The sequence below is a fragment of the Petromyzon marinus genome, chromosome 7, assembly GCF_048934315.1.
Source record: "Petromyzon marinus isolate PM22_M1 ecotype Great Lakes invasive population chromosome 7, UKy_Petmar_22M1.pri1.0, whole genome shotgun sequence".
Taxonomy (NCBI): domain Eukaryota; kingdom Metazoa; phylum Chordata; class Hyperoartia; order Petromyzontiformes; family Petromyzontidae; genus Petromyzon; species Petromyzon marinus.
This window is the reverse complement of record NC_133673.1, coordinates 16,430,859-16,447,284: the sequence shown is the minus strand read 5'-3', so window position 1 is coordinate 16,447,284 and position 16,426 is coordinate 16,430,859. Positions and strand designations below refer to the sequence as shown.

At 55.7% G+C, this 16,426-nt stretch overlaps 1 long non-coding RNA gene across 1 annotated transcript; it reads left to right on the top strand.

The window, feature by feature from the left end:
• Window positions 1-1,193: 1,193 nt before the first annotated feature.
• Window positions 1,194-16,233, top strand: LOC142924041 (uncharacterized). The gene is made up of 2 exons (XR_012941187.1): window positions 1,194-4,747; window positions 6,501-16,233. It is a non-coding gene; the product is annotated as an uncharacterized LOC142924041 (long non-coding RNA).
• Window positions 16,234-16,426: the final 193 nt, after the last annotated feature.

Genomic DNA, 16,426 nt, shown 5'->3' with positions numbered 1-16,426 from the left:
AAACTCCAGCGTTAGGGTCGGAATCGAACCCACACACTCCTGTATACCCGGCGAGGGAGTTAACATATCGCCACCGTTGTACAGTATCATTAATGCGGCGCAATTAATGACCTTGTAGTTTCGTAAGCAGCAGCGAACGTGCGGCTATTAATGGACGCTCTCATGCCGGGCAGCATGGAATTGTAATTGTATTTTGACCAATCTCAATTAATGGTAATCAATCACACATATTTTTCTGGAGTGACGGTGCTGAGTAATTGAGAGCGGGCCGGGCAGCCATGCCGGTAATTACCGGTCGATGTCATTGACCCGGTGTCTCCTCCTCCTGGCACCCGTGCCGGTCGCACAGCCAGCTTGCTTCTTCATCTCCTGAACCCCCCCACCCCCCGCCACCCACACAAAGGCCCCCTTCCCTGCCCCCCACATCTCCCCCTTTTCGAAATAAAAGGAGCAGCCGAGCCATGAGGCTCATTCTCCTCCGCCGTCTCTTCGCCCGCACATGCGCCCAGCGACCACATAGCCCCGATACTCAGCTCCCTTCACTGCTTCCCAATCATGTTCCAGATCGACATCACGATCACATTCGCCGTGCACGAGCTCGCATGGAGTCGCTCCCAGCCTTACCTCTCCCCTCTCATTTCACCCGGATCCCCGTCCGTGCACTCTCCTACCTCGCTCCTCTCATCTCGCTCCTCTCCGCTTTACGCAAATCTCCGCTCCGACGACCAAGGCAATGTCGAAGCCACTCAGCAGCCCCCCTTCACTCAGTGGGGAGTCGCTCATTCTCGATGGAGCTCGCAGCACGTGGAGAAAAAAACGCGCCGAGCAACATCGGAGAGCGCCACGCACAACTGCGCAACCCCTGGCGGTAGAATTCCACCTCAACTCGCGGTTAAATCTGTCTAACCCCTGTGACCTCTGCGCCCCTTTCTCTCACCAACCACCCGGGCGGTCGTGATGCCAACCGAGGGGCTAACCGCGCGTTCCCCATCCCCACGTCTCGTTCCGCAGGGTGGGCCACAACGAGGTGATCGGCGTGTGCTGGGTGGGCGGAGAGGCGGAGGGGATGGGCCGCGATCACTGGAACGAGATGCTGGCGTACCCGCGCAAGCCCATCGCTCACTGGCACCTCCTGGCAGAGGCAAGAGCTCCCCCTCCCCACCGCCCCCACCCTCCACCCCCCCCCCCACAACCTCTCCCCCGCCCCCCGTCTGTTCTGGATGTGATGCAGTGCCGCAGAAAAGGAGCGACTCTCCGACGGGCTGCTGACTTGGCATAAGCTCAAAGCAATCGGTGGTGGCTGAGGACTCGAATGTTGGTGGGGAAAGCATGGGCGGGGGGCGGTGTTTGTCAATCCACTGCGGATGAAGGACCCCGCCCCCTGACCCCCTCGCCATCACCCCAGATACATCAATCATGGGCGTGGCTTCATCCCACTTGCATATTTCTCCACACGAGCCAGTGCAGGTTGAGCAGAGGAGGGTTCAGATGTCGCCTGCCACTCAGTAGCGGCCGAAACTGTAATGGAGATTTGGGGGTTTACAGCACCCACAGTGCCTTAAACCCCCGTGCCTGACCCTACCCCAACACAGTGCCTTGCCACGCCTAACCCAGGCACTCGCTAAACCCCAACGCACAACCACCACTCGGCACCCGCCTCGCAGGGTATCGTCTCTCCCGGGCGAAGCGCCACGACACTCAATCCGCGAGCTGCGACGCGAGGAGGCTGGAGCCCATCAATCACGTGTCGAGCGCGGGCGGCGTTAATCGTTCCCCGACACCGGAGAACGCGACCCCCCCCCCCCTCCCCGCACGCGCTCGCGAGCGCGGCAGCAGCTTGGCGGCGATGATTGTACGACGTTACGCGGCAGGGCCCTCGTGGGCCACACTCCGGCGTGCGGGGTGCCCGCCCCGTCGGCCTCATGGGGGTTAGGAGACGTTCGGGGGTGCCGCGGGGGGAGGACGTCTCATAACGACGGCTCGTGACGACGACACGTGACGACGGCTCGTGACGACACATGACGACGACATGTGACGACGGCTTGTAACGACGACACGTGACGACGACACGTGACGACGGCTTGTAACGACGACACGTGACGACGACACGTGACGGCGACTCGTGACGACGACACGCGACGACGACACGTGACGACGACTCGTGACGACGACACGCGACGACGACACGTGACGACGGCTTGTAACGACGACACGTGACGACGACACGTGACGACGACTCGTGACGACGACTCGTGACGTCGGCTCGTGACGACGATACGTGACGACGGCTCGTGATGACGACTCGTGACGACGGCTCGTGACGACGACTCGTGACGACGGCTCGTGACGACGACACGCGACGACGGCTCGTGACGACGGCTCGTGACGACGACTCGTGACGACGACTCGTGACGACGACACGCGACGACGACACGTGACGACGGCTCGTGATGACGACTCGTAACGACGACTCGTGACGACGGATTGTGACGACGACACGTGACGACGACTCGTGACGACGACTCGTGACGACGACTCGTGACGACGGATTGTGACGACGGCTGGCACGATCAGTCGGTGGCGTCGTTTACCGACGGGGAATTATAATCGACTCCTTTTTTATTGTACAGTCGATAGCTCAAAGCAAATCCTGCCTCCCCGACGGTAGGAAACCTCCTATAGGACGCACCTGATGATATCCATGACGTCATTGCATGCGCATTATCGCCGTCACCTCCCGTCCAGGGGCACACACGGCAGCAGAGGTGGGACGTTTTTTTTGTCTCCACTCATGTCCGTGTTGGCAATGGAACTTATGCTCGGCAGAGTCATCGGTTACCCAAATGAGCGGAGATCGCAGCTCCGCTCGTGAGGTGACGCGCACGACTCGGGATCAGTGCAATGCGTGGCCCTGCCCTGCGCTCTAGCGCGTTCAGCGTGCACGGCCCTTCTGGTGAATCTGCTGCTGGATGTATGTGTGTGTGTGTGTTGAACTCCTTTGACGCCGTACGTTCTTGAGTGGTTATTGAGTACAATTGACCACGCTCGTCAGCGTGGCTCGGTACAGGCAGCATAGCAATGCGGCACGGCAATTGACGTTGCTGTTGACTGCGTCCCGCCTGCAGCGGCCGATGTCACCTGTGTAGCTGCCCGCACTCAGCAGGCCAAACCCTGCTCGGCTTCTAAGATTGAGTGCAACTCCAGCTGAATTGGTCATAGGCTCTGGCGCTCTAAATGGTTACTCAACTTGTGATCGTTCTAAGGAAAATGTCGCTGAGCCATTTCAGGAGGGTACTGCACCGGGTATGTTTGGCCGGCACTCACAGTGAGCGTTTAAGCCTGTCGGAGTCAACTCGAGCACCGGGAGATTACCCGCCACACATCGAGTAACGCTCAAAGCTCCACCCAGATATATTAAACAATCCATGGCTGCACAGCCGCCAACTCAGCTATGCTCGGGATCTTAGAAAGTAGTTATGTGCAGTCATCTTCTGGAAGACGTTTTTTTGTCGAACACAGGGTGATGTCACCCCGCTTTACGCGAGTGCTCCCAATGTAAATAGCTTTTGTTCCGTGACGTTACCCCGATAGGAGCAATTGGAGGATGACTGAGAAAGCGAAACACGACCGAGAGATAAAATTGAGTCACCAACACCACCACCCAGGGTCGCTGGGGCTGCCAAGTGAATGCTTAGCCCGTGCAGGCAGGCAGACATGGCGAGTGTCATCGCGTGTCCCCGCGTGTTTCCCTGCGTGTCACTGTGTGTCCCCACGTGTCACCCACGTGTCCTCGTGTGTCACCGCTTGTCCCCGCGTGTCACCGCGTGTCCCCACGTGTCATCGCGTGTCCCCATGTGTCAGCGCGGAACGGCAGAACCGCTGAGGACAACAGGGCTTGATGTTTTTTTTACTTACACGCATGAAACGCAAAAGGTAAAATAAAAAAAAACAAACGATAAAAATAGCCCCACGTCCATTAAGACGGGAGAGGGCGGATCACAGCGACGGACGTCTCGCCAGCCAACACGCACGCGCGTGCGTGCGTGCATGCGCGCGATCATTCTGGCTCAGCCTTCGGGATGGATCGCTCTCCACCAGGCAATCGCAGTGATTATGGGAGCACGGTACACGAGTGACTCTCCCTCCTGACAGACGAGGCAATCGGCCAAGCGGCGGAGCCACTGCTGGTGCCGACGAGCGCGTGTTTGTGTTGTGTCGCTTCTGTGTTCCCCCTGCCGCCCTCTGCCGCTAATCCCGACCCCTGCTCCTCCCTTGCTTCCGCCTGCTCCATCCCTGCTCCCCCCCCCCGGACCAGGGGAGCCTCTGGGGGACCTGGTGTTCTAGCAAGAATATCCTGGGTTTCCGATCGCTCAATGCGGTCATGCCCTGTGCTCAGACATCAGCCTAGAAGCCCCCCTTCCCCACCACCCGCAACTCCCCGCTCCTTCCTTCCGTCTCCTCTCCCCCATGCCTCCCATAAACCCGAACTGCCGCCGCCGCCTTCCCTCCCTCCCACCACCACCACTACCATGTGCACGACTATCTGACAGTGACATTCCACCCTCACTCAGCGCGCCCACAACCCCTGTTCTCCCTCGCCCTCCCTTCGCCACTCAAGAACCACCTCTAGATCCCACCAAACTCCGTCGTCACTCTGCGTCACGTCAAGAGGTTTTTGCGGCTGGCCGGGTCGGGTGCACCCCTGCCCTCCGCGTCGCCGTGGCCCGGAGAGCGATCAGGGGCCACGGTGAGTTCCGCACAAGCTCGATGCACGCGCACGCTCGCTCCGCGCCAACGTTTGTTCTTACGATCGAACGTTCCACGAGAATGCTGCTCCCACGCAGACCTTCATTGCACACGTACGTTCATAGCGAACCGACGTTTGTTCCACGTGGAGGAATGTTTGCGCACCGATGATGTTTGCCGCAGGGTCATTCATTCCTCATCACGTGCGTTCATTCCACGTGGATCTTTGTTCAACTTGCTCATTTCACACGGGTGATCTAGAGCCTCTCATTCCCCATTTATTCTCGATCCAAACAGACACTCATTCCCACCTACGGGGGGGGCAAGGGAAGCCGAGCTTCAGGGCTTACCGTTATTAAAACGCCAGCCAGGCTGGCGTTGCCCACCTGAATGCGATTCACCCCGTAAGTCGCGGGTCTCCACGGACAGCCCACAGCGCCTGCGCCGTGCACGGTGGTCGTCCATCGAAGCACTTATACCATGCTCGACGCTGGAATTGCACGAACATGAAAGCGAATTGAAATTACCAAAAGAAGAAGAAGAAGTATCGATCAACAGAGTTGGCGACCGCGTGGTGAGAGAGAGAGAAGAAAAAACGTGGGAAAAAAGTTGCTTGAGAAAAACAAGAAAGTTGATCAAAGGTTTTGTGCGCGTCCATCCGTGACCAACCAGGCCGGTTGCTGAAGGACGCACGCACGCGCCTTTCTCTTTGCTTTGCTTCGCCCCATTTTTCACGCGCGCCACCTTCCCTTGCGCAACGCCCCACGGCATTAGTCAGAGGGCCCCTTTCAGGGGGGCACCGAGCAAAGGGGGGCACAGCTTGCCCGATGCCTCCTCTGTACCAGCAACGGTTCCCTCTCCCTGTCATCTCCCCACGCAGATGCCACACGCACGCACTTGCCGTGCCCAATTCACATCAAAGCGGAGGCGTCCCTCTTTGATCCTTTGTCGGCGGGGAAATGGAAAATGCCAGCGAGTGGCGTGCCAACCGGATTGGCCTCCTGGCTTTTTCCGCCGATGAACAAACACCTCCCCCGCGCCTCCCTTTAATGTAAAGAAAGTTTCTTTGGTTTGTGAATAGATTGTGCAGTTGATGTAGAATTCGGTTGGTGTGACGATCTGACGTTCGTCAATATTTCCCGCCCACCCACCCACTTCCATTCATAGACAGCTCAGCTTTCAACGCGTTAACAAAAACAACGTTGGGATTAAAGGCAGTGATTGATGTATTTTTGTTGTTGCTGCAATTAACTCTGAGAGTGTGGACGGCATGCCCGTGGATATGTGGGCGAAGTTTGCGAATCCAATCAAAGCGAAAAGCATTCGCTGCGTTAATAAAAGCGTCGTAAAAGTGTTTATTGTTCGCTTATGTTGGTGGCATCGATTCGACACGAGTATTTACAGCCGTGTGTTGTTATGGATTTATTGTGTAATGTGTCTTATTTCAATTAGTGCAAATTATTTTCATCGTTATTGCTATAATTATATTTGTCACTCGCGTCGTAACTCGAGGGGCCGCGTTTTTTTGGGTTTACAAAATCGCTTGGAATTCTGTGCAGGCCACCCGGAAAGTATTTACACACCCAGCAAACCACATCCATCATCTCTCTCGCTACGGGCTGTGGCTACCAGTCACGGGCCCACCGACTCCAGTCTTATCAGCAGCCTGGTAAATATTCTCTGATAAACTAATCTCTGTTCATTCCAGTAAATGTCGCTCGCTCGCTCTCTCCCCTCCCGTGCCTCCGTTCCAGCCCAGTGGTACCACCGGCCCACAGTCAGCTTCAACGGCCGGGGTCTCCTGAAACCCACGAGCAGCTCGTCAACTCCCTGCCTCGGCTGCCTCCACCGCCGCTCTGCTGGCCGCGCCGGGACCGCCGTGCGTGCCGTGACGGCCGCGCACAGGCGGCGTCGACGCGACGATCTTTCCCCGCGCCACTGTTGGCTCCGTCGCATCGGCGGTTCAGCGCGGCTGAAGGCACGGGGCTCCGATCCAAGGGCTGACGATGCGGTGATCAGTGGCGTGACGCGGTCGGCATGGGCCCCGGTGCAAGGAATTAAATGGGACTCGCGCCGCCCAGCGTTGCTAGCCCCTTCTTCGTAGCCTTCCTTGCGCCCCCCTCCCTCTTCCCAGTAGCTACGCCACTGATTCTGACCCCGAATGCATCGCTGCTGCTGCTGCTCACGGATTTCATCGCTGCTGCTGCTGCTGATCAGGGTGAGCAGCAGACTTCAGCCGACGACCGCCTCCTCTCATGCGGTCAATGACGAACGCGTTTCTTCCTGTGGCTCTGAACTCCGAACCCTGAAGTGTCGCGAGAGCACGCGGCGGCGGCCGTCTCATCTGGCGCCAGACTCGAGAACCAATCGATTTACTCTCGATTTATTTATTGATCCGGTCACAGCTGCTGGACAGACGGATGCTCCCGCGCCGAGACCCATTGACGCTTCATCCCAAACTTCCACAGCCATCCCCGAATGGCTTCGTCTGTTAGCCCAGCGAGGCAGGCAGATGGCTAACCCAGTCAGGTCAGACAGCCGGTCACTTACACTTAGTAACAACGGTAAGCAGGGTGACGGGCGGGCGGGCCTCCCGTCGCAAGAGGGAGCATTGCTTTGCCACTTAAAGCAATATTCTGTAAACTACAAAGTCCACCGAGGGTCAAGATAAAGAGAAAAATGGTATAATATAAATACGTGTATATAATTTGTACACCTGTCCAGCGAGAAGTTTAGTGTTTACCGCATGAATGAGCTAAATAATATGACGTTGAGTATTCTGTATTTATTTTTTCTCCCCTCCGCCCCCCCCGATCCTGGGAAAGATAAATAAATCGTGCGTCATGTTTCATTCATTGGCACCCCCCCACGCCGTGTTCCGTCCGGGCGTTAGGCCGCGGTCTGCGTCTGGAACCCCTCCGTGTCTTGTGGCGACGTTGTGCACGTGGAACTCTCGTCGGTGTTTCGATTGCAGTCCGCCCAGTGTCGTCATCATCATCGTCGTCATCGTCGTCGTCGTCGTCATCATCGCTCCCGCGTCGCCCAGCGCCAGCGTCGTGGTCGCTGCGAAGCGCCGCGTGCTGCTGGCGGCGGCTTCCCCGCGGCGAGGGAGGGGGCCGGCTGGGACACGGCCGGGAGTTCTGCCGGAACGTGCCTCTCGACTCGAGAGTTTGGTGTCAAAGCGTGCGTATCCGTACTGCGGAGAGAAGATGGGGAGTTGGTTGTAGAAAGGGGGACAGTGGCAGGGTGGGTGGTAAGAGGGTGCTGTAGGTGGTGCTGGTGTTGACACCCGTTGTCACACAAGTAGCGCTGAATGATAATATTTTCTCATTTAGTCGACAAAGCCACAAGGAAACTCAATACTCTTCAAAAGAGGGTCTTGCTCCCATTTGGATGTTTCGTGAGGAGCGTTTCGTTGTCTTGTGGGGGAGAAACCAGAATTCGCAGACACGTCCATTCGTGTGTGTGTGCAGTAGCTAAAGAGATGGCGGTATAGAATGTAAGACAATATCATGTGTAATTAAAATTACACGATTTCAATGGCCAGCTACACTCGTGTGCATCTGCACGGCCGCTCGCGCTGCCGAAGAGTTCAGGGGCAGTACAATTACAACAGCAGGACGGTTGTGTACCCCATTGGCGACAGACTTCACAGACGCCTCTGGAGAGTCACGACGAACGGGGCACGCTCCTGCACCACAGGGATAGCGGCGCAATGATCAGGAGGACGAAGGAGAATTAGACGTCGTCGTTTCTTGGCGGTGTCTGCTCCTTGATGCCATGGCTGGAGGATTATGAGCTGATGGCTTTAGGTGAGTATGTTATAATGGAGGGGGGGTTGTTCATACTTCACCATCGCTGGTCAGTGGCTCGCTGGGAAAGCATTCAGGCGCGGCGCTCGCCAGCTACGCCGCCACCGCCGCCGCCGCTTGACAGCGAGACGAGAGAGATCGCTCACAGAGAGCCCCCACCTGGGCTTCGTCATTACAACCTCAAGATCACTTAAAGAACTCATTACATTCCTCGGAGATGATACCGCAGGCTGCTAATTTGCGAGTCAGATGAAATTATGCCGGACGGGTGCACGCGGGGCCCAGCTGCTGAGTCCTGTGCGGTTCCCACCCGCTCCACCCCCTCCACTCTCTCCCTCCACTCCCTCCCTTCCCCCCTCCACTCCCACCTTCCACTCCACCCCCTCCACTCCCTCCCTCCACTCCCACCTTCCACTCCACCCCTCCACTCCACCCCCTCCAATCCCTCCCTTCCCCCCTCCACTCCCTCTTTCCCTTCCCCCCTCCACTCCCCCCCCCCTCTACTCACTCCCTCCACTCCACCCCCTCCACTCACTCCCTCCACTCCACCCTCTCCACTCCCTCTTTCCCTTCCCCCCTCCACTCCCTCCCTTCCCCCCTCCACTCCCCCCTCTACTCCCCACTCCACCTCCTCCACTCCCTCTTTCCCTTCCCCCCTCCACTCCCCCCTCAACTCCCTCCTCCACTCCCCCCTCTACTCCCCACTCCACCCCCTCCACTCCCTCTCTTCCCCCCCTCCACTCCCCTCCGTTACCCTGAGCCCCCAATCCCCCTCCCGGCTGTGCTCCAACCAGAGCAGTAAAGTCGACATCGCCTCAACAAATCCCCCATCCCCGCTTTCATCTTTAGTATGTAATAGCATGCAGCACGACGTGGTGAAGTATGGTCAAACAACCCCCATGACCGGCGTGGGGAGGTCCGTCATCCAGCAGTGGATTGACAAGGGGCCAACAGAAGCAGTGAATAAAGAGAACGCATGCACGCGTTGTTGTGTGCACGTATACTATTGCACATCCACGTGGCCTCAACGTGCACCTAGACTGGCACAAGTGCTGTCGTGTCATCACCGCGTGTTGAACTGCAGCTGCTGCTATGGGACGATGCATCCGCAGACTCGCGTCACGCACGCCAGCGAGAGCGGAGCATTGCGGTGTCTCCTCCAGGACAACTCATTGCTCCGTGATTATGACATTGGGGCACAGAGAGGAACACCACGCGGATCAGGGAATACACGCACATCAGGGATACCACACGGAGAGAAACTCAGCGTGTGGGCAGGACGTACAGTGGCAAGACACAATGGTGACTGGTGGACGAGACTGGTGATGTAATGACAGACAAAGGAAATAATGTGTTCGAGAGGATGACCACCACGGAGACAGACTTATGAGATCGGCTCATATGTAGGAGCAAGATCATGAGGGATGTTGACAAGGGTGAGGCTTTAATTCAGCAGTGGATAGGCCCTGGCTGACGATGAGCGTGCAGGTTTGGCCTTCATGCTGTACCCCCTCCCTCTTGTGCCAATTGCTGCATAAATTATCCTAGCAGGATGTGGGTGGAGGGTGCGCTAAGATGTAACATGGCACGGATTGTCCCACAACGTTTCCCTGCTCAAACATTGGACTTTGTCCACAACACAAACCGCTCTTCTCTACACATCCCTATCCCTCTATCTCAGCAAAGCCAACCACCTGGCCCCCGGTCCTATCCAATCACCCAGCCAGCCGGTTAGCCACCACTCTCACCATCACACAACCAGTTCATCGTCCAGCCACCTATCTTGCCAGTCTTCCAACCAACCAGCCAGACACTCACCGACTCAGCCCGTCAGTCACACATTCACTGCGTTCTCCAGTCAGCAAGTAATCTACCCATCAACCCACGCAGCTCGCACGCCTTTCAGTCTCCCTCGACACTCCCAATCACCCAGCTAACCACACATCATCCATCTATCTTACCAGACACCCAGCTACCAAGTAAGCCAGCCAGTCAGCATGGACACCATGGTAGCAATATGTTAACTACCCTGCTTAATATACAGGAGGTCGTGGGTTCCATCCCGACCCTGTCGCCTGTATATTTGGAGTTTGCATGTTCTCCCCGTAGTCGTGTGGATTTTTCTCCGGGATCCTAAGGTGCTTCTCTCCACATTTGGAAACGTGCGTTTAGAATATTTGGCTGCTATAACTTAATTTCCACTTGATAAGCCACTTCCTTGAGCTATCATTTGTGACCAGGTCGCTTCTGAAAAAGAGCTGTGTAGCTCAGTGGACCTCATCTTGAAAAATAAAAATGTGTTTAAGTGTATCGTTTCATCCAGCCACCCGCCCATCTACCGAGCCAGCTCTCTGATTACGCCATTAATTGGTGGCTCATGCCCGCACCGACTGGTACAGGCCGATCAGGCTGCTCGGCGTCCACTCCACCCCACTCGCTCGCTCGCTCGTCACATGCCGAGCTCTGTTGCTTGCACCTAAATCATTCTGCGTTTTCCGCGAGCCCCCCTGTCCACAGCGCGCGCTGCGGTCCTGCGTTGTCAGTGGTGCACAATGACACGACACAAATTCAACACTTTCGTCAACAACTCTGCCCTGAAATGAATAGAAACATGTAATAGGCGACCTTTCGGGCAAAGGCCTTTAAGGTTAATTGTAAATCAACTATTATAGCTTCTTCATTTTAGGGGCAATGTTTGCGAACTATGATCAAACAAACCGACCAGCATCCTGCCCATCCGCTGGGTTTACCCCCACGTGCCACGTTTCTGAGCACAACTTGTCCCAGGATAACCGATAGCCCCGAGACAAGCCCCACATGTGACTGGCAGTGTGCACCGTTCACATTTAGTGGGGGGTGGACGTGGGCCGAAGTGACGTTCAGAATCGCGTTGTCAGAGACCGCGCGGTCCGTGTGCCCAGGACGGAAGGCGCGACATTCACAGCCCGGGGTCAGAGTGCGTGGCGGAGGACAGGGAAGTGAAGTGGTAGCCATGCGTGGTTGGACCCCTCGTGGGCCCCGGAAGGTTCGAGCGGTAGTCAAAGGGCCCTCGTGAGTAACAGCCGGTCAGTCGGCTCACCGCCCGTCGCCCCCGCCGTGGCGAGGCAGCGAAGTGGGTCTCGAGAAGGTTTCTAACGAATCGGAGATTCGGGAATTTGATCCGTGGCTTGACTCGTGTTTTCCGTCTCGTTCCCATTGCTGTTTCTGTAACAGTTACGTTCTCCCCATTAGCCAACATGTAAGCTGGGGATATTATTTGCATGCAGTTTGCATACATCGTAAATAATTGCATCTCATGGAAATCATTGTAATGCACGTTACTTTGCGCGTGGTACTTGATTTGAATCGATGAATTGATTATTTGTCACGTTCCTATTCTATGGTGCTCAGTTTGGATTGGCAATTTTTGTTTGGTGCGGTTCGGAGTGGCGGTGCAGTGGTTAGTGCCAACGGGTTGGATTCGCGGTCACGGCTAACATCGGTGGCACGCGATGTTTTAAGCATCGCTGGGCCGTCCGTGGTGGTGAAGTATGGTTAGACTAACAAGACGTCGGGAATCCTTCATCCAGTAGTCGATTGACAACATGCTACAGATTATTAATAGCAGCACTTTTCAGGTGGGACACAAAGCCCGGGGCGCAGACATCCCCTGGTCCTGGCCACCTCGGGATGATACCATTACAATGGGAATGTCATAATTACACGGTAATATATCATAATTACACGGTAATATATCATAATTATACGGTAATAATGATCAGTTATTAATTTCAGCCGGCTCTTTTTTGGATCAGCGAGCCAGAAAATATTTCTGCAACCGGCACACCACATCACGTATACCCCTCTCGCTGCGACTTGGGGATACGTCTCGTCACGTGCAGCTACATCCCGTCGACCAGCGACCTGGAAACTACTACTGTGGGAAACGAAGCGCTGTTAGTACTTTCAATAATGTGGAAAGCAGAAAGGAAGAACCATCGGTGTGGCTTTCTTGTTTCACGTCCCACTCACTGTCTGTGTTGAGTCAGAGCGGCTGTTGATAGCGTCTGCTGCTTGTGCCAGCATTGATTTCGAATCGGTGCGCTGTTTCGCGGACCCCGAGTGATGGAAACACCGGGCTTCCCTACCCCCTCCTCCCTCACCGCCACCGCTGCCCAGACAGGCACGCACACGCCGCGCGCACTGCACACGCGGCATGCAGGCAGGTAACGTTTTGTTCGAATCGTCTGGTCCGCCGAGCCGTGATTAATTATGAAGATGTGCTAGGTGCAATTTATGTTTATTGTGCACAGAACAAACTGTGTGAGATGTTCTTGGCAAGCAATTGATTTATCAATAATACACTGTCCTGTAATTCAATGCATTGGACTCTCTGGGGGATGAGAGAGAGAGTCAGGTAGGTGGGTAGGTGGGAGGGGAAATAGAAGTGCCAGTTTGGTAGGTGGGAGAGATAGAGGCCAAACAAAACCAATATGCAAGCTGAATATTAGCTCAATACCAAGGTCACGCGATCTTCGGTCAGCATTTAGGACGGTGGGCAGAGAGAGAGGGGGTGGGGAGAGGGGGAGCTGCCTGCCGTGGGCTCGTGGCCGTGCCCTACCGCGGCTGCGGGATCGGGTGACATCGTGCGCACGGCGATGTAGAATTTCCCGGTGTCCGTCTGGTGGATTGTCCGTGCGTGCGTGCGTCCGTGCGTTGGTGTCTCCCGTCCACCCACCCCCTCCCCCCGAGCAAGTTCCGCCAAGCGGAACGATGCCGATCGGCGAATTTGCGAATCGCTCCTCCGGCACGCGCGTCGTGCGCCATCGCTGTCGAGAAGTCGAAGATGGCTAAAACGAAACGCTTGTTTTTCTCTTCCGTGCAACTCTTGAATGTTTAAACAAAAAAATGTGATCTGAATGTAACGATGTTTGTGTTGAAACCCCAGCATGACGGTCGCTTCTGTTTTTTTTTAATTGAACCTGTACATTAAGTGGAATTAGGAATGTTTCGTGGAAAGGTTTTACGACAGCGGAGAGGAGAATGGGGAGCGCGTGATGACCGTGGCTCCAGCATGTGTTTTATAATCGTAGTGCGCACCGCCTCTGTCGTTTTTTCCACCTCCCCGCCGTCTCGGCGCCGCGTTCTCGACGTTTGTTCGTGCGTTCGCCGGTTCATTTGCGTTATAACTGGAGTTGCACGACGGCCATTTAAGAACTCGTTGAGTGGGAAAGAGACAAACTCAGAAGATGCGTCAGTCGTTCATTTTTTTTGGTGAGGACTCGGTCGCGACTCGGGTTATTGCCGTCAAACAAACCGGACAACGGTCGCTCCAAATGTGCATCGCATCCGCATCGATCTCACGTCTGCAGCCACACGCAGCAGGGTGGGCCGCACTCTGCACGGCTGGCTCGTGGAAACAAAAGCACCCCGCGTTCCTGCCCCACGGAGCGATTTGTGCCCGACATAAACCGCGCGTCCTCGTCGGCAGAGTAGAATCATCGTTGATTGATCGGCACCTACTGTGGTTTTCCTTTGAATTTGTTTTCTTCCATTTGAAATTGTGTCCATTTCTGAGCTGCACAGCTCAAATGCCTCGATTTAAGCCCAGTGTCAAAATGATGCCCTCGTGTCCCGCATGCCTGATCAGAAGCCCTTTGGTATTGCCGACAGCTTCTGTTGACGTACGAGCCGCGTCCGCTTATGCTCGCCCGCCCTCTGTCTCGCGGTGGTTGGCTGAGGGCCCGCCCCAAGGCCACGCCCAGACGTTGGCCTTAGAGCGGTGTCGTCGCGATTTGGGAAGGTGATGGCGATGGGATCCAGAATGCCCCCTACGGGATCTTGGTGCCCCTTGCCATCCATTGTCCATGTCACCTGATCAGTGCGTCCTGCCCAGCGACGACTCATGGCTCCGCGTTGAGGAGGTTTACAAATTCCACTCCGGGTTTTTTTTTTGTTTCCAGTCTCACGCGCAATTTGATTAATTAATTATTTCAACATGAAAATAGTATCATGAGGATGGTGGTGGTGATGAAACCAGTGTTGGGCTCCCAGCAAATGTTTCTTGGGAAGCTGAGTGGGCTGCGAACGCCCCTCTGCTGGAGAAAGCGCCGATGATGAAGCCACTGCCAGGCTATTCCAGTTGCTCAGTGGGTCTCTGTGAGTCTCAAGGTCTCTATGTAAGTCTATGGGTCTACATGTGACTATGTGTGTCTCTGTGTGGATCTGTGGGTCTCGACGTGAGTCGATGGGTATCTTTGTGAGAACACTGCCAGATAAATCCAGGCACTAAGCGAATCCGCCTGCATGCGTTGTCGCCCAAGAATGCTGCATTCCTATGAATACCGTAGCGACAGTTCACGTTCTGCATCGCCAACATGCGGCATCTCGATCAGGGTCATTCTACCCAGCCTTTGTTGCTCGCTACCCGAAAACACTGCGGAGCTGACCATCTGCTGCTTGTCCAAGCGTAGCGCTCATCACCTGCACGCGTGGTGAGACTCGCACTCCCCCCCACACGTCCGTGTCTCTTTGACGCCGCCACCCTCCGGGTACTTACATGAGCCACGCCACCGGCGGCGCTGTTGAACGCCCAGCTCGATCTCGTCAATTGGCAAAATGACCGCGCACACGAGTGCCAGATTCACGTTGACGTGAACGGCCGATTAGCGGTGCGATGGTTAAGCGCGCCGTGCTTTCGACGCCGGTCACCCGAGTTCGATTCCCGGGCGTAGCTAATGTTCGGTGGCGAATGATATCTGAACCGGTCCCGGAATGTCGCAGCGCCGCCCTTTATCAACCCACACTGATCAGCGTGGTGAAGTACGCTCTGACCACGGCCACGAGTGACACAGCGTGGTGAGGCCTTCATCCAGCAGTGGATTGACAGAGGGCTGTGAATGATGATCATCATCATTATTATATCAATTGAAAAAAAAACAAGCAACTCTATCTCTGTCGCCTACGAGGGCGCACATTGACAACGCGATGCGTCGCAGCGCCGTATCGTCAAAACGTGAATCTGGCCCACTGAGTTTCTCATCTCGATCGTCGTCCGTCCGGGACTTTCCCGCGTGTTACACAGGTGGAAGGAACGCGGCGGCGGTGCGGGTGTCACAAGCGGACGGGATGTGGCGTTGTCTTTTAAAGGTCTTCAGTGGAGTGGTCTTGCGGCTCTCGGGCGGTGTGAGCCTCCAAGTGGGAGCGTGTGTCTCGAGGCTGCACCGAGGGCTTAATTTCACCCGGGTCTGTCCGGCTCAGCGACCCCCTAAAATATTTCCACACACGACACACCGCATCCAGTATGCCTCTCTCACCAGGGCTGTGGCTACTAAAGTCGTGTGCCGCCTATTCCAGTCGAACATCAACCTGGCAAACACCCAGTGATGAATTAAGCCCTCTGTGTGTGTGTACTTCAACACTGCCGCTACGATAGTGATGGGATGATGGAGGCGACACGTTGCATCGCGAGTCCCGTCTGTGTTCTGTCGAGGTTGGTGGCCATCGTCCCACATTTGTCTCGCCCCCCCCCCTTCTCGCCCCACGCCCTCTGCCGCCACCCCCCGTTGTGCGGTCTCCACAGTCGCCCGAGCCGTACGTACACGTGTGATGTACGCATCCTGCTGTATTTTGATATCTCTGTACAATGTATGTGGCCCCCAACAACAAACCGTGGACAAATAAATTTTAAAAGCCATTTGTGATAATAAAAAGACATTTATTTGTAATGATAACTAATAATGTTGTTTGTTGATCCAGGAAAGGCTCGCCGAATCTCAGGACTCCGTCTCACGTGGATGTTTGGCCAATGCTGTGGTTCTGGGCGTGTTTCTGCGTTCGGGAGAAACCCCGCGGGGATCTAACGCAAATAAACACTCAACGATAGTTAC